General features: G+C 33.9%; 1 protein-coding gene across 1 annotated transcript in view; it reads left to right on the top strand.

Annotated features, from left to right (window-relative positions):
• LOC109819669 (ubiquitin carboxyl-terminal hydrolase 26) overlaps positions 1 to 7703 on the top strand; it is a 33566-nt gene extending 25863 nt beyond the window's left edge. The window contains exon 15 of the mRNA XM_020385479.1: positions 7362 to 7703. The gene's annotated coding sequence lies outside the window, so the exon portion shown is untranslated. The remainder of the gene's footprint in view (positions 1 to 7361) is intronic.

Here is an 8631-nt window from a genome sequence, read left to right as displayed (position 1 = left end):
CAACTAACCATTGATGATTACGATCCTTATATGCCAAAACCAAAGAATTTATCAGTGTTTAAAACATGTGCTATCTAACCTGTAACTTCATGTTATGTAACGTTGTACACCTTAAATGCTACTTAACATTTGAAATAGAACAAATACACGGTAATACTTGTATAGTGTACGCTATTTTCATATATTGCATGCTATTTCAATATAATATGAGTTATTTCAGCATAACATAAACTATTTTAATATAATGCGTTCTATCTCTATAACATACACCATTTGAATATAACTTATATTAGAGTCTTGATAGTGCTTTTGTACTTTCTTTAAGACAAAGGTAGTTAAATATTTATTTTCAGATTGTTTGTTAGGCTTTTATTGTTGTGACTTATATTTCAATAACATCATATTTTACATGTGACTATGAACTTGTGACTTGGAATGAAATGAATGTGCAATTATGAACAGGATATGTAAATCTGTGGTGGTATATTTGAATATTTTATTGTGGTAACTGTTAATAAATTTACAGCTTGTACTAAATTTTACAGTTAGTAGAAAATGCTTTTATATTTTGAGATTATTTTCCTGTATTGAAATTATTATGGATATTTTGTATTATAATTTTATTTAAAATAACAAACAATGTAACTGAAGTTGTGTTATATTATATGCATTTTAAGCTGTTGAGGGGCAAAGTTTTACGTACGGAATGATTTTTTCAACATTGATGGAACAAAATGGAGAAACTCGAAAAATATAGTCCGACACTGGACTTAGAAGTCTGTTTTTCTTTCTTGTGTTTGGGAAGTGTGTAAAAAGTGTTTAACATTCTCAAAGTGGGACAAAGATAGGCATGCCTTCTTTTTTTAAGTCGTCAGACTACTGGTGAACCTGGGACATGACTTTGTGGTGTTTCCATTTCTTTTTAGGCTGATATTCTTTCAACACTGCCGCCATGTTACCAGGCAGTATGATATATCCTAGTCAAGGTTTTAAATGTCGCCCGACATGCCCGACATGTCGACCGACATATCGGTTTGAGGGTTTGACCGACACGACATGGACGTTTTCAACTCGTATGTCAGTTTTCAGGGCCAAATCAGAAATATCAGGGTCATATCGGGCATATCAGTCTATTTTTTAGCTTTGAAAAATCGACCGATATGGTACTTTTTTTTTAAGATCTGTTTTTTGTTATCGGGTTTGGGTTTAGTGATAAATATCCAAACTCGTTTGACCCGTTCTCATGTTTAAGGGTTTCTTATGAACCCGATAGAAAGAATTTATGAACCCAAATCCATATATTATTTACTTTTTTATATGTTTAGTCTATAGAATTTATAAAGTATGCTTATATTGAATTTATGAATGCTTAGATTATATTTAGGACATGATATTATACATATGCGCACTATCCGATATGACAATCCGATATTTAGTCAATGTCCCCCGATATATCCCCGATTTTCGCTATCCGACATGGATTTCAGTCATCCGACATGAACCCGACATCCGATATTTAAAACCTTGATCCTAGTTGATAAGTCAACTGCTTTTACCCCTGGGCCTATTTTCGCTTGTGAGCTCCCTTTATACAATACATGTATTCCTCCCAGTTGAAAGTTCAACTTCTGTTGCCCTCAACCCTAACTTTCTTTTGTCAGTCCCCTTGGTGCAATACATGTAGGGCCCAAATCATGAAAAAAATGCTCGGATCATTTCACTTCCTATTTTGAAAAAAATCCCTTTCATCGAATTGATCTAGGGTTTTCTCCATTCAACAACAATCATTAAAATTTTCCGCTAAAGTTGCTACATGAATGATGCCACTTCATCTGATTTCACGGCCGATACCACGAAATAAAGACCTTGAAAACCTTTATGTTTTATATACCTTTGTGTTTTTAGTTTTTACCCAACTTTAGCCTTTTACCTTTCTTGGGTTTTTGTTGAATTTAGCATTACTTGAATACTATTATTCATTTCTTGCTATCTTTTTACTTTTTTGGATACATTAGCCCGTTTTGGTACCTTTCATCATATTTGACTATCCTTTTGTCTTTATGGTTACCTTTGTTAAGTTCTAGTTACATTAATGTTTTCCTTGTGACCATTTAGGGGCTGTTTGGTTCCCTGTTTTTGAGAGAAAGGCTCTCTTGAAAGCCTGCCAAAAGTGACACTTTTTAGCAGGCTTTCAGCCAAAATCGCCTCTAAAAAAGAAGATTTTGGCTGAAAGCCTGCCAAAAAGTGACACATTTGACACTTTTGGCAGGCTTTCAAGAGAGTCTTTCCCTCAAAAACAGGGAACCAAACAGCCCCTTAGTGTTTCTGGCGACATTTGTCAGAAACTGGCTACCTTTCCAGCAATCTGGCTTATCTTTCTCGGGCTGAAAAGTGTACTGATAGCCAAAAAGATAGAAAAGTAGCATCTAAATTGAAGTGTAACTAAAAAATTGGAAAAATGGCCAGAAACACACATATATATAGGTAGAATGTAATGCTAAAAGGTGGCAAGTGAAGGATATAAGTAAACAGAAAGGGTAATATGTAATGTGAAAACAAATTGAATAAAATTTTAAACCTGTCAGTTAACTATAAAATTAGCCAGTGAGCCGTTAGGGTAGTTGACTAGTAGAAAAATGGCATTTAAATCAAAAGGATAACCGAGAAATTGGAAAATTGTTCATAAGCACGTATATAGGTAGAATGTAACGCTAAGAAATGGCAAGTGAAGGATATAAGTAACCCGAAAAGGTAATATGTAAAGTGAAAACAAATCGAATAAAATTTGAAACCGACAGTTGACTATAAAATTTGCCAGTAAACCGTAAGGGTTGTTGATTAATAGAAAAATAGCATTGACATCGAAAGTATAACCAAGAAATTGGAAAATTGTTCATAAACACCAGTGTTTTAAATATCGGCGATTTATCGGCAATTATCGGCGATTTATCGGATTTTTCACCTTGCCGATAGGATAACGTGATTTTGCAGTCGGTTATCGTTTTGGACAAATTATCGGCGATAAATCGCCGATAACGGATAATATCGCCCGATAATGTTGATTTTTTTATCGGGTTTATCGGCTGATGATTTGAGTTAGGGTTGTTGAGAATTTAAACCCAACCCGACCCGTTTTCACAATAAAACGCAAAACTCAAACCCCGTTCGACAATCCAGACCTCAAGCCCTAAATTTTCGTCGCCTCTTCGTCGCCTTTTTCTCCAGCAAATCTTCCTCGCCTCTTCGTCGCCTCATCGTCCTCGCCTCTTCGTCGCCTTCAAACCCTAAATCTCGTCGCCTTCAAGCCCTAAGTCTCTGGCGGCTGTTCTCCAGCGAATCTCTAGCGAACCTCGCCGTCGCCTCGACTTCGTGGAACTCTTCGTCGCCTCGACTTCGTGAATCTCCACGAACCTCGGTCTCGCCTTCGTGTCTCTAGGAACCTCGCCGTCGAATCTCCAGGTATCATCTCTTCTTCATTTCTTCCCCTCTCCTTCGTTTTTTTTGGTTTTATTGTTTTTTCTGGCTGATGTTTTCTATTTTTCTTTAAGTTTATTGTGTCTTGTTCTTTAAACAGATATTATTACCTGTGGCTGTGACTGTGAGTCTGTGACTTGTGACTTGTATTGCTGATTATTATGTTGTGAGACTTGTATAAGAAATTTCTGTTGTGAGACTTGTATAAGAAATTTGTTAAAGTTAAATGTAACTAATTTTTTTTTACTGCAACTAGTTTATAGAGACTTGTTGTGACTTGTGAGACTGTATTACTGTGACTTATTCATTTGCTTATCTCAATATAAGTTTTTTTAACTGCAACTAATTTTCAATCAATATAAGCAAATTTAATTTTAATTTTAATATAAGCAATTAATTTCAATCAATATAAGCAATATAAGAAACTTGTTAAATTTAATTTTAATTTTAATATAAGAAATTTGTATTACAGTTAACTGTTTTTTTAACTGTGACTTAATTTCAATCAATATAAGCAATTAATTTTAAGAAAATACTTGTGTGTATAAGCAAATTTAATTGTAATTACAATTAAATTTGAGCAATTAGTTTTAACTACAACTAATTTTTCAATGCAACTACTTTAGCTAATTATAAGTTTATAACTCGGTCAATAATCTCTGAGTTTCGTCGAATCAATGTTCACTCTTCACTGCGACTAATATTGATTAGTTTTACAACTTGAATCTGCAGGTAGTTTACAATTGCTATTTTAAGTTGTCTTCCTCTGTTCCTTCATTCCTTGAAATCTTGATGTGATTTTGATCTCAAGTCTGCAACAAAATAGAACTGACTGATGTTAGGCATAAAATTTTATGATGTGATAAATAAATAAAATAAATATACAATTGTGCAATTGTGTTTGCTATTTTATTTTCAAACTTGTGTTCACGGTTCACTATCTCTTAAATGTTGACAGGACAATGTTTATATTTCATTAAGCATGGTTAGATTACACTTTTTAGTTATTATTATATATACACCATCCACTATATCACTCCGATAATTACTACTTATCCCCGATATATCCCCGATTTCCGCTATCCGATAAGGATTTTGACCGTCCGATAAACCCCCGATAACCGATATTTAAAACCTTGATAAACACATATATAGGTAGAATGTAATGCTAAGAGGTGGCAAGTGAAGGATATAAGTAACCAGAAAAGGTAATATGTGAAGTGAAAACAAATCGAATGAAATTTCAAATCTGACAGTTGGCTATAGTAATAACCAGTAAACTGTAAAGGTAGTCAACTGCCAATAAAGGTAGTTGCAGCGACTGAAAGGTGGCAAGTAAATTATATAGGTAACAAGTAATTGGAAATGAGAAATGACGATATGATGAAACTCTCATATGGACTGTTCAAATGTTCAAATCATCAAATTTCATTGCTAAGAAAGTGGTTCCTTTTGAGATTTGAATCAACATTGTGTTTCCTCTTTTAGATGACACCATGTAGAAAAGACCACCTTTGTTATCCATAATTATTAAATGAAAAAGAAGTCGAAAGAGGATATATCGAAGGTAGGTGGGAAAATTAGATTGAATAAAGAATATAAGTCTATATTTTGGAAGGAAAAAAAACTGCTTCTCTCTGAAAACAACTCTTCAATTCCCTCATTTGGTTAGGATCAGGTTTGATTGGAATGCTTTAGCCATAGTTTGTCAAAAATGAAATTTTTGCATGTTGAATGATCTCTATGAATGATAGATGAGGGGTATTTTAGGGTTAATCAAAAATATTGTGTACAAATTGTATCTTGAGGTGGAAACAAGGGGGCTCTCATATGGAGGCAATTTTCCACTTTTTCTAGATTTAGTAATTATTGTTTAATATTCCTGATTTTTTAAGGTATTTAATCGATCACCTATCAAACTTTAACAGTCATGCCATCAAACTTTCCATGATGATCCTCTCATGGAAAATCTAAAGCATGTCTCTAAGCTCCAGTTTCATTTACTTTTAAAAAAACATGCTAATTGTTTCTAATAATCTTGTGAGTGTCGCATAGAAAGTGCAGCACAAGTATTTATTGAGAATTTTCAAGCATTAAATCCTCTGCACGTGGCTAATGTGAAAAGAGGTTATTTGATTTGTTCTGAGACTGAGAGGGTCTATTCTATGTCTGTTCTATGTTACCTGGATACTTGTATTATAGAGCCGTACCCATATCTGAGATGCGTCGTACCCGTACATGTACCCAAAACTTCTTGAACACGCTTTAAATATATGCATATATCTATTCAGACCTGCAGTCAAATTATACAATGCGTGTTTAATTTAAAACTCTCGTTATACATTTCTTTGATATATATCATACACTTCACATCTATGTTTGTAATTTGTTAGATAAGGGTCAAGTTTTTTTCAACCTTAAGAGCATCGATTTAAATGGACTGTTTACATATACAGGGCATAACTATGATTATGTCCCATGAGTTTCAGCCATGGCCCTGTGCCCTACCCTTCACAAATTTGCCTGTCCCATACACCCCGCCCATACCTGTGCAGCTTAGGGTCTATCTAGTAGATGGTTGGAGAAGGAAATTGTAAGAAACTGTCGGATAGGTGCCTTAATTATGGTGAGTTCATTTGTTATCTTTCATGACGTGTACAATATATTTGGGGAATGAAGATATCCGCAGAAGAGAGATATAAATGTCTTGACGTAATTATTTGTTATCTTTCATGATGTGTACCATATAATTGGAGAATGAAGATGTCCGCAGAAAAGATTGATAAATGCCTGACATAACTATGGAAATTGCTAAACATATGCCGCTTTATTAATAGACTAGTTATACATGAGACAGTTTGTACTCAAACCTGTTAATATGCAGCGTACTATTATTTTTTAATTTATCAATGTTATGGTCATTTCAGTCGCATGCCATTATAGACCTGTAAGTCACAAATTAAATGAAACCTTTAGTGCACTCATTGTTCCTATCATCTATATATTTTCTGTCTTTCTTTTTTTATTACTGCTTTTAGTCTTTTCTATTCTTTAAAGATTTCCACCTGCACTCTTTTTATTAAACTGTAGTTTCTTTCATTATCAGATAATTGGCAATTCTTTCCATATTTTAGCATGCAAGCTTCTCCTCCAACTTAAGTATATTACTAGCAGTTGAGATGGTAGGAACGGAGTGCTTGCTATAAATCGTCTTTTTGGCCAGCAAGAAATTTACAGATCTTCCGCTTTTGTATTTGGAAATAAGTCAAATAACTCTATATGTCATGGAACTATTCTAACTATATCTGGCACACTGCTGCATGTACTAGTTGTACTTATATAACCAAGGAAGAATTGGCTGCCTGGTTGCATTCACAGGATAGGCTACAATAGTACATTCTTTTATGATGGTGATTTTCGCCCTTAGTTGTTTTAGTAAATTTTATTCATGGGGAGAGTGACAGACAATTTAACTTGTCATATAATATCATCAAAATGTGGATGCAATCATGCAATATGGTTGATCCAGATTTTTTTTCATTTTGAAAATTGAAACATAAATCGCTACTCGACAATGTTTATTTGCCCTGTTCTAGATATTCTTCACCTTTTTTGCATAAGTAAGACTTTTATGTCCTATTTTTTAGACGAATTTCATGAGATAGTTATTGTTTGGTGGTGTATGTCTTGCGAATTTAGTTTTTTGAAACACATCCAGCAATACTGATTTTCTACTAAAAAATATATTCTTATTTTTAGACGAATTTCATGAGATAGTTATTGTTTGGTTATATGTCTTGTAAATTTTGTCTTTTGAAACGTATCCAGCTATACTGATTTTCTACTAAAATTATATTCTAATTCATTTATTTCTTTTCCTTGTTCAGATATGACTGGCATTGGGTAGACTTAGGTGTTATCATGTCATGTACCAATGTTCACCGAGCTTTGTGGTACAGATAAACTAAGCTGCCGAGAGATGGTTTCTGCTCCCATTTTGTTCTAGTTATCTTTCTTTATGTATTGCTTATAAGGAAAGCAGTAGCCCGTACTCTTTTTCGCCTGTTAGAGAAAAGGAAGGAAGAGAACAGTGCTAATTTCATTGTTGATAACTACCTTGTGTCTCTGATAATGTTATATTATATGTGGTTATGTGCTCTGCTCTTTTAAAAATATCTGTACTGTTCTGCATGCTCAATTTTGTGAAATACTAGTGCTTGCCTTTGGTATCAGACCGGTCAATTTGTCGTCATTCTTGTGCTTAATCAATCAAAAGGAGTTTTTGCTACTCATACGAGGTTAGCACTTTTTAATTCTGCAACCTTTGAATTGGATGAAGATGTGCAGAATATATCAGAGTATACCTCATGTTCTTCTGTAGTGATGTCATGTTGTGGCTTTTTTTCATTTAGATTTTTGTTTAAAATGCATCTTTGTTACTCAAATCATGTTGTAAGCGCCTGTACTCTTTGATGGTGTCCGATACATTGTGCCCCGTTATTCCCGTGGTCAGTTTCATTTGGTAAACAATTGTTTCACTTAGATCTTTCTTTTTAAAATGCATCTCCGTAACTTGTTTCACGTGATGAACACTTGTACCCTTTGGTGTGCAAGCTATTGCGCCTTGTTACAGCCTTCGAGTGAAAAAAGGGAAACGGAGTGGGAATTCATACTGGTCCTTGCAAAATCTAAGGATTTGGACTTAATTAAAAAGAAGTGTTAGGGGAGGAGATATGCTTATGAAGTAAAAAAGGGAAACGGAGTGGGAATTCATACTGGTCTCTTTTGGGAAAGTTGTTTCCATACAGAACACAGAACAAATTGTATAAATCTTTAACCTAGTCTGCGTTATATTAATTTGAAATTGTTAATTAGAGTTGTTTGCATACATATTAGTTTGTAACTGTTATGTGAAGTTGTTTACATACATGTTAATATTTAACTTGTACAAGAAAAAATTGGTCATTGGATTGATACCAGTACAACAGCCAATTTGAATTTTCCGTACACCTTGTACCAGGAAAAAAAGTCATTGAATCGATATCAGTACAATAGCCAATCTGAATTTTCCCGTACAGTGTCTGAATATGTAATTCTTTCAGGTTATGGAGAATTTTTCTAAATAAACTCATTCATACTTTTTTTTAAAGACCCCCT

This window comes from Asparagus officinalis, chromosome 8, assembly GCF_001876935.1.
Source record: "Asparagus officinalis chromosome 8, Aspof.V1, whole genome shotgun sequence".
Lineage (NCBI taxonomy): Eukaryota > Viridiplantae > Streptophyta > Magnoliopsida > Asparagales > Asparagaceae > Asparagus > Asparagus officinalis.
The sequence above is the reverse complement of the archived record's forward strand: the minus strand, read 5'-3'. Positions and strand labels throughout refer to the sequence as shown.